Source organism: Triticum dicoccoides, chromosome 4B (assembly GCF_002162155.2).
Source record: "Triticum dicoccoides isolate Atlit2015 ecotype Zavitan chromosome 4B, WEW_v2.0, whole genome shotgun sequence".
NCBI lineage: Eukaryota > Viridiplantae > Streptophyta > Magnoliopsida > Poales > Poaceae > Triticum > Triticum dicoccoides.
The window spans coordinates 23598743-23615620 of NC_041387.1; positions in this window are offsets into that span (position 1 = coordinate 23598743).

The window sequence follows — 16878 nt, forward strand, 5'->3', positions numbered from 1 at the left end:
CTCCCACTTGGGGGCTTAGCTACAGCCCAGTGCTCGCCTAAGTTTTTGAAAATCCTACCGAGTGGAGAGCAGACCTCCCACTCGGGGGCTTAGCTGCAGCCCAGTGCTCGCCTAAGTTTTTGAAAATCCTACCGAGTGGAGAGCAGACCTCCCACTCGGGGGCTTAGCTGCAGTCCAGTGCTCGCCTAAGTTTTTGAAAATCCTACCGAGTGGAGAGCAAACCTCCCACTCGGGGGCTTAGCTGTAGCTCGGTGCTCGCCTAAGTTTTTGAAAATCCTACCGAGTGGAGAGCAGACCTCCCACTCGGGGGCTTAGCTGCAGTGCAGTGCTCGCCTAAGTTTTTGAAAATCCTACCGAGTGGAGAGCAGACCTCCCACTCGGGGGCTTAGCTGCAGCCCAGTGCTCGTCTAAGTTTTAGAAAATCCTACCGAGTGAAGAGCATATCTCCCACTCGGAGGCTTAGCTGCAGCCCAGGCTCGCCTAAGTGTGTTGAGGAACAAGTCGATTGCAACAAGCGCTTCGCCCTAGCCTGCAAAAGACACCTCAAACCAAATGCAAACATATTCAATGTCGAATCCAAGGTCAGATAACATCCAACGGAACAGAAAGTGCTCAGGCGCTAAGCCCGTTAAGGTTTATCGGTTACAAAAATCACTCGGCATACCGAGGCAAATTTAAAGTATCAAGCACAGAAGTTTTTTACCCCTCTTGCGAAGGGCTGGAAGGTGCAACAAATTCATCCAGGTCGATTCCATCTGCAATCCGAGTGGCAGCGGCGATGAAGGTCTCCATGAAAGATCGGAAATCATGCTTCTTGGTATTAGCCACCTTAAGGGCTGCCAGCTTGTCCTCTCGCGCCTCCTTGCAGTGAACACGGGCCAGAGACAGAGCAACATCCGCGCCGCATCTGGCAAAATACTTCTTCCATTCTTGCACTCGACTTGGAACCTCGTTCAGTCGAGTCATTAGAGACTCGAGGTCGTTCTGAAGCGTCTCTCTTGGCCAGAGTGTTGTGTCGATGCGGGAAGTTGCGACCTTCAGCCTTGCGAGATAGTCGACAACAGCAGCAACGCGAGATTCGAGTCGGAGCACATTCATGGCAACTTCATCTTCCACAGGAGAGTTGATGGGATCCAGGTTTATTTCTAGTCGACCAGTCTCCTCTTCAAAGTTCTGGCAGAACTCTGCGAGCACAACCCCAGAGTAAAGACAGCAGTCGGATGGAGAGATCATAGTTAAAATGTCTATTTGATACAAAAGATTACCTTCAAGCATGAGGAATAGCTTTTTGGCGAGTCCTCCCAGATAAGCCTCGAGATCATTCTTCTTTCCCACCAACTCACTAGCCTTGTCACTCAAGGCAATCTTGTCACTCTTCAGTCGACTGACCTCCTTGTTGGACGCATCAAGAGCAGCTTTCAGATTGGTATTTTCCTCTTCAAGCTTGGTGATTGAAGCCATCTTCTCATCTGCGAGCTTGGTCTTCTCTAAAGCCGCTTTCTGCATCTCAGCCAAGTCAAGGTCTTTCTTCTTCAGAGCATCCCTCAGTTTGTCTGCAAAGTCACAGTGAGATCAGACTCTGAAACGGATAAGAGGCAAAAAGCAGTCGTCGAGGTTCTCACCAAACATACCTTTTGCTTCCTCCTTCGACTTCGTGAAGTTCTCCTGGACCAGTTTCAGATCAAGATCGAGCTGGATTTGCTTGTTCTCCAACTCAGTGTAACGAGCCGCAAGCTCGCAAGATTTCTGCGAAGAACCAATCGACAAATGTCAAAGACTGTTCACTTCCGAGTGACTAAGGAAAAATCATATCATTTCTAAGACTACAGCCGAATATAAACATTCGACCATAGTCTCGGGGACTACACCCAGTGGGTGCACTCAGCGTGCCCCCACTAGTTCTATCAGTTAGAGTCGACCAGTCGACCAACAAGTAGCAAAAAAAAGAGAGGTTATCTTCAGACTGTCGTCGACTGCCAGCAGTTGACCACAGTCTCGAGGACTACACCCAGTGGGTGCACTCAGCGTGCCCCCACTGATTTATCAATCCATTTGACCTGATCGAATAAAGAAAAAGCTTAAGACATAAAGACTATGGTCGACTGCCAGCAGTCGACCATAGCTTGGGGACTACACCCAGTGGGTGCACTCAGCGTGCCCCCACTAATCCGGAATGTCAATCGACACACCCAGTGGGTGTACGACAGATACTGAAATTTTCAGAAAGAAGGATTTTAAGATATCATATCCTAACAGAACAGGTGGTGATCGACTGACCTGAACATTGCTCTGAAGAGCTGAACTGGCGTCATAAGCCGCCTGACTGGCGTCTCGGATTGCCTTCACTTGCTCCATCATGATCCCTGCCTGGCGTATTGCTTCTTTAGCAGCACTGGCTTGGTCTTCTGGGATGTGGTGGGTCGAGAAAAGTGAAGGCTGAGCAGCACTCGACAACGAAGGGCGAGCACTCGTCAGCGGCACCGCAAAAGATATGGTAGGCCGAGTGACGTTGTCCCCCTCTACGACCAACGTCTCGGGTGCTGGCACATCCTGAGTCTCCTTGCCAGCAGACGCTTTCCTGTTCCTCCTCTGCCTTAGTGGTTCCTCGTCATCGTTGTCGGGAAGGTCAATAGCGACGTTAGATGGAGCTGTAGAAAAGAGTCAAAATTAAAGACAAAGAGCCAACCGACTAAAGACGGAACTACAAAAGTCATACCAGGTTTTGAAGTGACAACATCTTCCATCTCGTGATCTTCAGCCCTGGCCGAGGTATCAGAAGTAGCAGCACTGCAGCTCCAGGAGTCAGTCGGTCAGCTCACGAATCGGCCAAGAATAAATTCATGTGAAACGAGGAAACTCAAGTTACGCTATTACCCTGAGATGGTGGGGATCACCATCTTCATCTTCGGCAAGACCTTCGTCGGCTTCGACGGAGCCACTCGAGATTGCTTTGGAGCTTTTTCAGTCGGCGCCGGAGAAGTCGTCCGAGGACGCTTGGTCGATTGCGCGACGGGCGCAACCCCCTTACCACGCTCGGCTGCAGGATCATGGACAAGCTTCGAGCGTCTTTCCGAACAAGGAGGTGCAACTTCCTCCTCCTCCTCCTCTTCCTCCTCATCAGAGTCGTCGTCTTCATCGTCGTCATCAGCATCCGAATCCCACTCATCCGGGCTTTCGCCCCCACTTCCTTCCTCCTCCTTAGTCAGCGCTTGCGCTCCATTGGGCATCGAGTACAGCTCAGTGGTGGCCTGACAGACAACAAAACAAGACAAAGGTCAATCGACCAATTTGCAGTGAAGCAGAATGAATAAAGCAAGATCACAACCGGGGATAAGTGGTCATACCGTGTCCGGTGTGTAGGTATGGTCGAGTGGTGGGATCCTCCTAGCCCCTCGAGGGTTATCTTTATTCCCTGTGATGGCAGCCATCCACCTCTCCAGTGTGGTGTCATTGACCGCCTCTGGATGGACCCGAGTGGTATCTTCGGTGCCGCAGTACAGCCACATCGGGTGGCCTCGGTATTGGAGCGGTTGAATACGCCGTCGAAGGAAAACCTCCAGAAGGTCCATGCCAGTCACTCCGTCCCAAATGAGCTGGACTACACGCTCCATCAACATTTTTACCTGAGCCTTCTCCTCTGGGAGCACCTTCAGAGAAGACGGCTTGTTCACTCGGTCCATGGAGAACGGAGGGAGACCAGTCGACTGCCCCGGCGTCGACTCGTCTTGGCAGTAGAACCAGGTCGACTGCCACCCTCTAACCAACTCGGGAAGGGTCATGGCTGGAAAAGCGCTCTTACTCCTCACTTGGATTCCAAGACCCCCGCACATTTGGATTACTTTAGTCCTATCGTCATCCGGACTCGCCTTTTTCACCGTCTGAGAGCGACAAGTGAATATGTGCTTAAAGAGACCCCAATGCGGTCGACAACCCAGGAAGTTTTCGCACAGAGACACAAAGGCGGCGAGGTAGGCAATGGAATTGGGAGTGAAATGGAGGAGTTGCGCCCCAAAGAAGTTCAGAAACCCTCGGAAGAAAAGACTCAGTGGCAGGGAGAATCCACAATCTACATGAGTGGCTAGGAGAACGCACTCACCCTCCAGTGGCTGCGGTTGCCACTCGGTCCCTAGAAGCCTTGCTGACCCGTGAGAGATCAGTCCCTCATTGGCCAGGTCGTTGAGATCCGCCTGGGTGATGGTCGAGCGGATCCAATCCCCTTGGACCCAACCTTGCGGCAGGCGAGACCTCGACGAAGATCCACCCCGACTGGTTTCTCTTACCTTCGCTTTCGCCGTCACCGTCGCCTTCTTCACTCGCTCCAAGGCCGCTGTCTTCTCCTTCACCATCGTCGCCGGTGAAGCGCGCGAGGAGTGGATGGGCGGAGGCAAAAGCGAGCGCAGCAGGCGGGGGTGAAGAAGGCAGAAAGGGCAATGGAGAGGCACTGTTCAAAAACCCTCGCCCGACACCTTATATAGGGACGCTTCCGAGTGGCTGACAAGTATGCCCGGGCGGTCCTGTCAAATATCGAAACAGTCGCGCGCGCACGATACATCACGAAAAAGGCGGCGCAGAAATCGAGGCGTCTACGCCTTATCCCATCCGAGTACCACTGTGCACCCCGCTTCGCGCGCTTCCCAAAATTCGGATCCCACAAAATCCGCTAATAGCAGATCAACCTGTCAGACGGTAGATTTCCTACGATTCGTCGCTCGGAAGTTCACCAAGTTCGAAAGTTCACTCGACAGAAGAAAAGAATGGATCAAGGCGACTAAAAGAAAAGTTGATGCCATCAAAAAAAGGGGGGGTCATTGATCCAGGACGAGACATAAACAGAACACAAAAACAGGTCGGAAAGATTATCAACTCCTTCCTCATTCAAACCTCGATCCATTCGGGGGCTAATGATGAAGTCATGTACCTACGGTAGGGTCATGGGCCTGTCTAGAGGACCCTCCCCAAGGACATCTTCAGAAGAAACAACGTTCCAGTCGACCAAGAGGGATTCCACTCGACAGACTCGAAGGCATTCGACCACGAAGACTCACTCGACCACCAGGAGATTAAGAGTCACTCTGTATCCAAACGGTTTGTAATTAAGTAGTCTTTATTACCATGATGACACTTTATGTAGGGCGTTACCAGTAACGCCAATCCTTTATGTACTTTAAACCCCGCATAACTGAGGGCCGGAGGGGTCTGGCAGACACTATATAAGCCACCCACCTCCTCAGTGTAAAGGGTTCGCACCCCTGTAACTCATACGCACATAATCCAGTCGACCACCTCCGGGCTCCGAGACGTAGGGCTGTTACTTCCTCTGAGAAGGGCCTGAACTCGTAAATCCCTTGCGTATACAACTACTCCATAGCTAGGATCTTGCCTCTCCATACCTACCCCCATTCTACTGTCAGACTTAGAACCACGATAATCAACACTCACAATTTTGGCCGATTCTAGTCCATTTCATGCACTATTACTCACCATTTTGGGGTCCTAGAGCGATTGACGATCCCCGGGGTGCGTTGATGTGTCCGTCGTCAACACTCATAGTTTTGGCCGATTCTGGCCCATTTCGCGGACTATTACTCACTGTTTTGGGGTCTCGAAGAGATTTCCATAGTTGTTGAGCCCCAAGGTGCACTTACGCGTCGGTCATCAACACTCACAGTTTTGGCCGATTCTAGTCCATTTTGTGCACTATTACTCATTGTTTTGGGGTCCCAGAGCGATTTCCATGATTGGCGATCCCCAGGGGGTGTTTACGTGTCCGTCGTCAACCCTCACAGTTTTGGCCTATTCTGACCCGTTTCGTGGACTATTACTCACTGTTTTGAGGTCCCGAAGCGATTTCCATGGTTGTTGACCCCCAAGGTGCGCTTACATGTCGGTCATCAACAATCACAATTTTGGCCGATTCTGGCCCGTTTCTTGGATTGTTACTAAGTTTTGGGGTCCCGGAGTGATTTCCACGATTAATGAACCCCGGGGTGCATTTACGTGTCGGTCATCAATACTCATAGTTTTGGCCGGTTCTGACCCATTTCATGGACTATTACTCACAGTTTTGGGGTCCCGAAGCGATTTCCATAGTTGCTGAAGCACAAGGTGTGCATACGTGTTGGTCATCAACACTCAAAGTTTAGGCTGATTCTGGCCCGATTCGTGGACTATTACTCACTGTTTTGGGGTCCCGGAGTGATTTCGATGATTAACGAACCCCGCGGTGCGTTTACGTGTCGGTCATCAACACTCATAGTTTTGCTCAATTCTGGCCCGTTTCTTGGACTATTACTCAGTTTTGAGGTCCCAGAGTGATTCCATGATTGACGAACCCCGGGATGCGTTTATGTGTTGGTCATCAACACTCACAATTTTGGTCGATTCTGGTCCGTTTCATGCACTATTACTCACCGTTTTGGGGTCCCGAAGCGATTTCCATGGTTGTTGAAACCCAAGGTGTGCTTATGCATCGATCAAGAACTATCACAACTTTGGCCAATTCTGACCAGTTTCGTGGACTATTACTCACTGTTTTGGGGTCCCGAAGCGATTTCCATGGTTATTGAATCCCAAGGTGCGCTTATGCGGCGATCATCAACAATCACAACTTTGGCCAATTTTGACCCGTTTCGTGGACTATTACTCACCATTTTCGGGTCCCGAAGCGACTTCCATAGTTGTTGAACCCCAAGGTGCGCTTACGTGTTGGTCATCAACACTCGAAGTTTTGTCCGATTCTTGCCTGTTTCGTGGACTATTACTCACTGGTTTGGAGTCCCTGAGTGATTTCCATTATTGACCAACCCCATGGTGCATTTATGTATCGTTCATCAATAATCCTAGGTTTGTCCAATTCCGGGCTCTTTCCTGGACTATTACTCACCGGTTTGGGGTTCCAAAGTGATTTCCATGGTTGTCGAACCCCAAGGTGTGCTTACAGCCATCACGACTCACAATTTGGGTCAATTCTGGCTCGTTTCTTGGACTATTACTCAGTTTTGTGGTCCCAAAGTGATTTCCACGATTGACGACCCCGGGGTGCGTTTCCATGTCGGTCATCAACACTCGCAATTTTGCCCGATTCTAGTCCATTTCGTACACTATTACTCACCTTTTTGGGGTCCTAGAGAGATTTCCATGATTGACGATCCTCGGGGTGCGTTTACGTGTCCGTCGTCAACACTCACAGTTTTGGCCTATTTTGACCCGTTTCGTGGACTATTACTCACCGTTTTGGGGTACCGAAGCGATTTCCATAGTTGTTGAAACCCAAGGTGCGCATACGTGTCGGTCATAAACACTCGAAGTTTTGGCCAATTCTGGCCCGTTTCATGGACTATTACTCACCGTTTTGGGGTGCCAGCGCGATTTCCATGATTGACGATCTACGGGTTGTGTTTATGTGTCCATCGTCAACAATCACAGTTTTGGCCAATTCTGACCCGTTTCATGGACTATTTGTTGAGGATATAACTACTGAGTGTAAACCGCCCAAGAGGGGCCGGTTCACGCTCATCTATATTGAAGCCCATGAAGACAAAGAAGATGGCGCTCTACTATTAAAGCTTAGAGGCCCAGAGCCCAAAGGCGGATTAGGGCCCATAGTTGTAAACTGCCATAGTTGTATAACTTGTACTATAAGTTAGGGGAAGGAAGAGACTGAGCCGAACACTTGTATGAGCCGGCCTCGGGACTCTGTAAACCGGCCGGGCGTCAACCTATGTATATAAAGGGACGACCCGGCGGCCGTTCAGGGACAAGAAACAACAACTTGAGACTCAGGCAAAGCGTATCTGCTCCCTGGTCATCGAAACCCAAGTAATTCCATCACAACTAGACATAGGCTTTTACCTTCACGTAAGGGGCCGAACTAGTATAAAAACCCTCGTGTCCCTTGTCCGGTTTAACCCCTTTTGGCTAATCTCATTGCGATGGCTCCACGACTAAGTCCTTTCACTAGGACATCTGATGTGATATTTCCACGATAGTTGGCACCCACCGTGGGGCTATCGCACGATGGTTTCGAGTTCTTGAAGGGCAACTTTGAGGGACTCAAGGGATACGCGGTTGGCTAGAAGACCAAGAGTCGTCGCAGCAAGCTCTACATCAACGACGAAGGATGGGGCCCCGAGGCCGGCTCAATCGAGTACGGGTACCGGGTCCCCTTTGGTGGAATTCATGTCTTCATCGGCAAGATCGGCGAACCGGGCCCTGAGCCGGACATCTCCACCGACCTCATCGAGACGGCTCAGCATGCGAGTCATGCCCGGGTCCAGCCTGCCATGAAGCGTGCGTTCATAGGATTCATCCACGGTGCGGGATCTGAACCGGTGTCCGATGGTGAGACGTCCATCTACTCAGATGACGAGTCATCCACTGGTGAAACCGAGTCGCTGTACCAATTGCAAGACGGCCGGATTGGGGGCTATTCCGATGGCGACAGTATTCCGGATCCCTTTGAACCGCCAAACCGAGTTGCAATCTTCATGGCCGGAACACAGTCCACCTTGCAATCTTCATCCACAATAGCAATGATGTCCGGGTCAGCAGCCGCGGCAGGAGGCCCTTTGAACCGACCGACTCAAGTTCTTTCCGGTTTGTTGGATGCCTGGGCGACCTTGTTAACCACAGCTGTCACCCCGAAAACGCAGGCTCGGCATAATGCAGAGGTTACCAAGTTAAAGGATCAGATAACGCATGCCAAGGAGGATCTGGCAGCTGAGGAAGTTAGGATGGCTGAGGAACGGGCCGCTTTAGATGCCCAGTCACAGCAGATCCAGCCGCAGAATTACCGGCTTATGTTGGATCAGAATGCGTCAAACGAAGTGCTGCGAAGGAAGTACCGGTCTCGTCTGCCACCGGTCTACGAAGGACTAAATCTCTTCAATACGCCAGGAGCCGGGCCAAGTAATCCGGCAGCAGTAAACCGGACCGAGGCACCTGGGACAACGCCAGATCAACCACGGATAATGGACCCGCCTTGACGGACGAATAACCCGCCGCAATACGTATCAACACCGCCGGGTCATTTTTCTAGCCCTTTGGATAACATGATTGCTACGGCATCTCGCCTGGCAGCTATTCCGATGGAACGTGATTCACTGGCGGCGGTTGAGACGCGACGGGCCAGGGATCTTCTTCAAACCGCTATTGTGCAGCAGCAGGCTTATTCCTATAGCCGAGATAGAATCCATTCAACCCCGTGCCCGAGCAAAAGTTATAGCAGGCACATGGACGAACCGGAGGTGTCAAGCAGAGCGCGACGCCATAATGCCCCTCGAGGGCCTAATCCGGCGCGCGGGGGTGCAAATGCTCATGACGTAGTGGATAATGGCAGAGCGTGAAGGGAGGCGCATTAGCAGCACAGTACGCGGGTCATCATCAACCCGCCCCGGTTCAACCAACGGCGTGAGTGGAAAGAGGACTTGCATTCAGCTCCTGGGGAGTGCCGTGTCTCATCCCGGCTCTCCGTAATGTACGACTGCCCAAGGATTTCAAGGGTCCGTGTAAAGTGCCTAATTATGCCGCCGATCAACCCCCCGAGGCGTGGGTTGAAAGTTATGAGATGGCAATGGAGATGCTGGATGTGGATGAAGCGGCATGTGCAAAATACTTCACCATGATGTTGGAAGGGATAGCCCGCACTTGGTTAAAGTGCCTACCCGCCAACTCCATCGGGTCATGTGACCAATGGAAGGCCCGGTTTATAGCGAATTTCAAGGATACGTGCAAACAACCCATGTCCATTGTGGATCTAGATGCATGTGTTCAAGGAGAGAATGAGTCAACAACTCATTGGGTGCGTCGGGTTTCAGAAGTCCTGCATTCGTCGGACCGCATCAATGCTGACACAGCGATTGTAACATTGGAGCATAATTGCCAGTTTAAGTCGCTGAAGATGAAGTTGGGATGGCTAAAATGCCACTGCAATGACATGGGAACGCTTATGGCAGCATTGGTTAAGTATGCCAATTCTGATACCAAGGATCCCGATTCTGTTGAGGAGAAACCGGAGAAGGGAAAGAAGAACAGCGGTGCGAAGGGACAGCAACATAACCAAGGGAGCCATGGGAACAATGGTAAGCGCAAGGCGGATAATTCAGATTTTGTGGCTAACACCAATGTATAGGGCAATACACATCGTCGTAAGGGTAAACCGCCCCAGCGCGGTGGAGGCATGAATCTGGAACGCTTGTTAAACCAGCCCTGCCCAAAGCACGGGACAAAGGAGGTTCCGGCCATGCACCTCTGGAAGGATTGTCACATTATGAGGGAATTCAAAACTCTGATCTCTTCCAGTATGATCAGGGTCCATCCGGTGGTTCCGGTCCAGGGTTTCACGGGCCGGGTTATGGTGGTGGCGGTTCAAACTCAGGATTTTAGAATAATCAGGGTAATCAAAATAACCAAAGTGGTCATAATTAGCAGAGTAATCAGGGGAATCAGCAGCAGTCGGGTTATCAGAGCAACCTGAAGCAGTTTAATGGTGGACAGTATCATGTCTTCACTACTAGTTTGTGCAAGAGCGATCAGAAGCTCCATAAATGGGCGGTAAACTCTGTTTAGCCGGCAGTGCCCCGTTATCTACGCTGGTCTGAGAAGCCTATGGTCTGGAGTCGGGAGGATCATCCGCCCCGGGTTGACAATCCAGGCCACCTAGCTTTGGTGGTTGCACCATAGGTTGGAGGTTATAAGTTTACCAAGGTACTCATGGACGGAGGGAGCAGTATCAATATCTTATATTATGAAAGCTTCCGGCGTATGGGGTTGACAGATAAGAACCTTAGACCGTCAAACACCATTTTTCACGGTGTGGTACCTGGTAAATCAGCTTACCCAGTTGGTAAGATAGCTCTGGAGGTGGTTTTTGGTGATGATCATGATTCAAGGACAGAGATGGTGACCATTGAAGTGGTTAAAATCCAAAGCCCATATCATGCCTTGTTTGGAAGGCCGGTTTATGCTAAATTCATGGCAAGGCCGTGTTATGTTTATCTGCAGCCCAAGATACCGGGTTATAAGGGGACCATCACGGTTCACAGTAACCGCAAGATTGCTCTGGAATGTGAGGAAGGTGATGCGGCCTATGCTGAGTCAGTTTGTGCAACGGAGGAGTTGAAGTTCTACAAGGACAATGTTGATCCGGCAGATATGACTTCTCTGAAGAAGCCCACGATGGAGCATGATCCGATTTGGAAGTTTAAATTGGCGGATGAGCCTAATTGGTTGACTTTGTTCCTGGCGATTCATCCAAGCAGTTCAGCATCAGTGCCAACTTGGATCCGAAATAGGAAAGCGCGCTCATCGAGTTCATTCGTGAGAACCTGGACATCTTTGCATGGAAACCTTCTGACATGCCAAGTGTACCGAGGGAACTTGCTGAGCACACTCTTAATATTGATCCGATGTTCAAACCGGTCAAACAGTTTCTTTGCCGCTTTAACACAGAGCAGCGTAAAGCCATTGGTGAAGAGGTAGCCCGGCTGTTGGCAGTAGGGTTTATTGTGGAGGTGTTTCACCCAGAGTGGTTGGCTAATCCGGTGCTGGTTCTTAAGAAAAATGGCACTTGGCGTATGTGCGTGGATTACACAGATTTGAACAAAGCTTGCCCAGCTGATCCCTTTGCCCTCCCTCGTATTGATCAAATCATTGATGCTATGGCGGGTTGTGAGCGTTTGAGTTTCTTGGATGCTTATTATGGATATCAGCAGATCAAGATGGCAGTTAAGGACCAGGAGAAGATAGCTTTCATCACTCCCTTTGGAGCCTTCTGTTATGTGTCTATGCCCTTTGGGCTCAAGAGTGCCCAAGCAACTTATCAGCGATGTGTGCAGAATTGTCTTCATACACAGATTGGGCGTAATGTTCATGCTTATGTGGATGATATTGTGGTAAAATCCAGGAAAAAGGAGACATTAATAGATGACCTTAAGGAGACCTTTGATAATCTTCGAGTCTATAAGATGATGCTTAATCTGGACAAATGCGTCTTTGGTGTTCCGGCAGGCAAACTCCTAGGTTTTCTGGTATCTCACAGGGGCATTGAGGCTAATCTGGAGAAGATTAAATCTATTACGTCCCTCGCTAAACCGGCATGTGTTAATGATGTTCAACGTCTGGCGGGTCATATTGCAGCTTTGAGCCGGTTTATCAGCAGGCTGGGAGAGAAGGCAATCCCTCTATATCAGATGCTGAAGAAGACAGACAGCTTTGTTTGGTATGATGTTGCCAATGCGGCGTTTGAGGACTTAAAGAAGCAGTTGGCTGAACCGCCGGTTCTTGCTGCTCCGGTTGATAAGGAGCCACTGTTGCTATACATGGCTGCTAATACCCGAGCTGTCAGTGTCTCTATTGTGGTGGAGCGCAAGGAAGCTGGAAAGGAGTACCCGGTTCAAAGGCCGGTTTATTATATCAGTGAAGTGCTCATTGAGTCAAAGCAAAGATATCCGCATTGGCAGAAGCTGGTGTATGGGGTTTCTATGGCAAGCCGGAAGCTTAAACAATACTTTCAAGGCCATCCCATCACAGTGGTCAGTTCTTCTCCTTTGGGGGATATAATCCAGAACAGGGAGGCAACTGGCCGGGTTGCTAAGTGGTCTATTGAGCTTGGACCACACAGTTTGAAATATATGCCTCGAATAGCTATCAAGCCCCAGGCCCTGGTGGATTTCATCAATGATTGGACAGAGTTGTAGATACCGGAGGACAAACCGGACATCACATACTGGACTATCCACATTGACGGGTCCAGACAATTGGAGGGCTCGGGGGCTGGAGTTGTCCTTACTTCCCCTCGAGGTGATAAAAGCCGTTATGTTCTTCGCTTAATGTTTCCCTGTACCTAACAATGCAGCTGAGTACAAGGCCTTACTCCATGGTCTTCGAGTGGCTAAGGAAATGAACTTAAGCCGGGTACGATGCTTTGGAGACTCCGATCTGGTGGCTCAACAAGTTTCAGGTACTTGGGATTCCAAGGATCCACTCATGGCGGCTTACCGACGCGAAGTGGATATTGTGGCCGGTTATTTCAAGGGTTATCAAGTTGAGCACATTGATCGGCGCAAGAATGAAGCAGCAGATGCTTTAAGCCAGTTGGGATCTCAACGTAAACCGGTACCACCCAATACCTTTTTGGATATTCTGCATAATCCGTCTGTTAAATTGCTACAGAGGAGGACCTAGCTATTCCTGATCCGGAGGCACAGTTGGTTGCCGCTTTACATGTAATACCGGATTGGACGGTTCCATATTTGGCGTATATGAGCCGAGGCGAGTTACTAGAAGATGAAGTTCTGGCCAGGCAGATAATCCGGTGATCAAAGTCCATGGTTATTCACAATGGCGAGTTACATCACTGCAGTGTCTTAGGCGTGTTCCAGCGTTGTGTCTCTCCTGAAGAAGGCAAAGAGATTTTGCATGAGATCCATGAAGGAGACTGTGGTCACCATGCCGGTTCAAAATCCTTGGTTGCTAAAGCTTTTCGCCACGGTTTCTACTGGTTAGTGGCTCATGCTGATGCTGAGGACCTGGTAAAGCGGTGCGATGCTTGTCAGAAGTTCTCACGGTGCGCTCACGTTCTGGCTCAGGAGTTACGGATGATTCCAATCACCTGGATGTTTGCTACTTGGGGGCTTGATATGGTCGGGCCTTTTAAGCGATCCAAGGATAAGAAGACCCACATGTTGGTGGCGGTTGACAAGTTTACCAAATGGGTTGAAGCGGAACCCATAAGCAAGTGTGATGCAGCCACGACGGTTCAATTCATCAAGAAGGTGATCTTCCGTTTTGGTTTTCCACATAGCATCATCACAGATAATGGCACAAACCCTTCCAAAGGTGAGATGGAGGATTTTTGTCAATGAGAGCACATCAGGCTTGATGTGTCATCCGTGGCTCACCCCCAGTCTAATGGTCAAGCCGAGAGAGCTAATCAAGAAATCTTGAAGGGCATCAAGCCCCGGCTTATGGTTCCTTCAAAACAAACGCCGGGTTGCTGGGTGGAGGAATTACCATCTGTGTTATGGAGCATAAACACCACCCCAAATCGATCTACATGTTATACACCTTTCTTCCTGGTTTACGGGGTAGAGGTGGTCCTCCCAAGTGATATTCGTCATGACTCGCCCTGGGTTGCCAATTATGTTGAAGCGGACAATGAGCAAGCACGTCAAGAAGCACTGGATCTGTTAGATGAAAAACGGGACATGGCGTTGGCTCATTCGACGGTTTATCAGCAAGACCCGCGGCGTTATCACAGCCGCTGGGTTAAAACAAGAACCTTTCAAGAAGGCGATTTAGTGCTCCGGCTCATCCAGGATCACACCGATATGCACAAGTTATCCCCACCTTGGGAAGGGCCCTTTGTGGTCAGCAAGAATCTGCACAATGGATCATACTACCTCACCGATGTTCGAGAGCACAAAGACTCAAGAAAATCGGAGCAGGAGACCCGTAGGCCGTGAAACATCGCTCATCTTCGGCCTTACTACACCTGAGCCATAGCTATTTTTATGCACATATTTTTACAATGTATACATTATGATCAATATAATAAACCGGCATCCTTGCTCAAAGCAGGGCCTCTGTCGTTCTTCCGAATATTTCTTGGTTACAAGGGGGCTTCTGCTTACAAAGCGATGTCCTGTTTTGTCCATTAAACCGGCTATCACGCCACAATACAGCTTGGGAGCTTCACACCCAAGGGGCCAAAGAGAGTCTAGTTGCTCTGCACAGCTCAAACATAGGCACCCATTGAGCACCAGCTCACAAGGTTACTTGGGGGCTCTTTGTGCAAAGCAACAAAGAGTTTGAAATGACCCTTGTAATTGGCTATCGAGCCACGGCTTGGAAGCCTCGTGTATTCACCTAAAACCCCGGGTTAACCTACCTTCATCAAGTAAGCCACTCCTATCCAGGTAATCCTGGCATGACACGCCAAACGTTTGACAAGTCAATCTTATACAGACCCTAAACTTGTCAAAGTTAAAACGGTGATTGGTTAGTTGGAGGTCCATCTTAAAAGGCTTTGTCAAATGGTTAACTCAGCGGCCTGGCAGCCCACGAAAAGCCTCGAATTTGGGCCTGGCAGCCCTTGAAAAGCCTGGACTACAAGTTTTATTTAATTTTTTTGGTTTCATCTCATTTGATAAAGTTCTAAGTTAAACCGGTGTCTCTTGACCCGGTCAGACTATATCAACCCGGTGTTTCTTAACCTGGCGTGGCTTACAGTTATCAGCTATTAGCACATAATCAATTACGAACCGGCATCTCTTGATCCGGTCTGGCATTGACTATAAGTCGCCAGGATGATCATCTGGTGTTTATCATAACCCGGCATGGCTTAATACACACCAGCACAATGCGGTGGGCGTTTTCAAACATTCAAGGTTTGGGTTATCACCTTTACTACATAAAGTTGGTAAGCCAGCGAAAAAGTGATTTAATATAACAGGTATGATATATTTCATATTTCATTCCTTTATAACCTTGGTTATGAGAATTCTGTTTCTGTACTGGGTATCATAACCCGTCCGGCGGTAAACCGCCAGGACATGTTTAAAGATTTTTAAATGCAGAAAGCAGGATTTTATAAGTACCAGGGTCAATTAAGCCAACATAGTCACAATCATGCCGGATTATAATATCAGGTAGCAGTGCACGATGGCAGAAGGACAAAGTATTTCAACTAGCCTATTACAAGGCGCTTTGTGCCCAAAAGAATAATTGTTTGTTGCCCACAATGCTATTTGTGAAAATCAAACCGGCTGCCAGATCATGATTCGTCACCAGGCTGACATGAAGTTGAAGGATCATCTTGCGCCGGTTCATCCTCCTCCTCACCCAGTGGCTGGAAGTCAAGGGTGGTCCAATCAATCCTGGTTAAGGCTTGAAAGACAGCTTCATTGCTTATAAGGTTGGACGGTTCAACATCAGGGGCATAGGTGTGCTTACGGATTTGAGGGATTAGATTCTGTGATTCTTTCACAGCTGTGTCAACCTGTTTGTTGTCTGCGTCATAGCTGGACCGATAGACAGACAAGTCAACCTCCTCGGCCAATTGGCTTGCCAGTGGGCGCATCTCTTTTGTTAAGGCTTTGAGGGCTTCATTATCAAAGTCTGATCCGTCTTCTTGTTGACCAGGTGTAACGCCCCGGATTCGATGCGCCAGGTGTCTGCCAGTTATTCACCATCGTTGCCATGTCATTTGCTTGTGTGTTGCATTTTATCATGTCATCATGTGCTTTGCATTGCATATGTGTTCGTCTCATGCATCCAAGCATTTTCCCCGTTGTCCGTTTTGCAATCCGGCACTCCTATGTCCTCCGGCGTCCCCCATTTCTCTCTTTTTGTGAGTGGGTGTTAAACGTTCTCGAAATGGACCGAGTCTTGCCAAGCGGCCTTGGTATAGCACTGGTAGACCGCCTGTCAAGTTTTGTGCCATTTGGAGGTCGTTTGATACTCCAACGGTTAACCGCATAGCCCGCAAAGCCTCTTTTGTGTGCAGCCCAACACCCCCTCCAAACTGACCCAAAACCCATCTAACTCCCCTCCATGCTCTCGGTCATTCGATCATGATCGTGTGGGCAAAAACCGCTCCTCATTTGGACTCTCCTAGCTCCCTATGCCTATAAAAAACGCCCCTCCCCCTCCATTTTCGGGTCCAAACCCTAAAATTTCCCCTCGCCGCCGCCGGACATGTCCGCGACGGCCGGACACGTCCACCCCGCTCGCCCCCGACGAATCGCGCGCCGCCACATGTCGCCTCCCTGGCTTCCCCGCCGCCGCAGCCCGCCAGGCCCTTGCGGAGCCCGCCCGAGCCCATCTGGGGCCCGGGTCGGACCCCGTGCGCCGCCGCCCGCCCGGCCCCTCGCGCCCGCG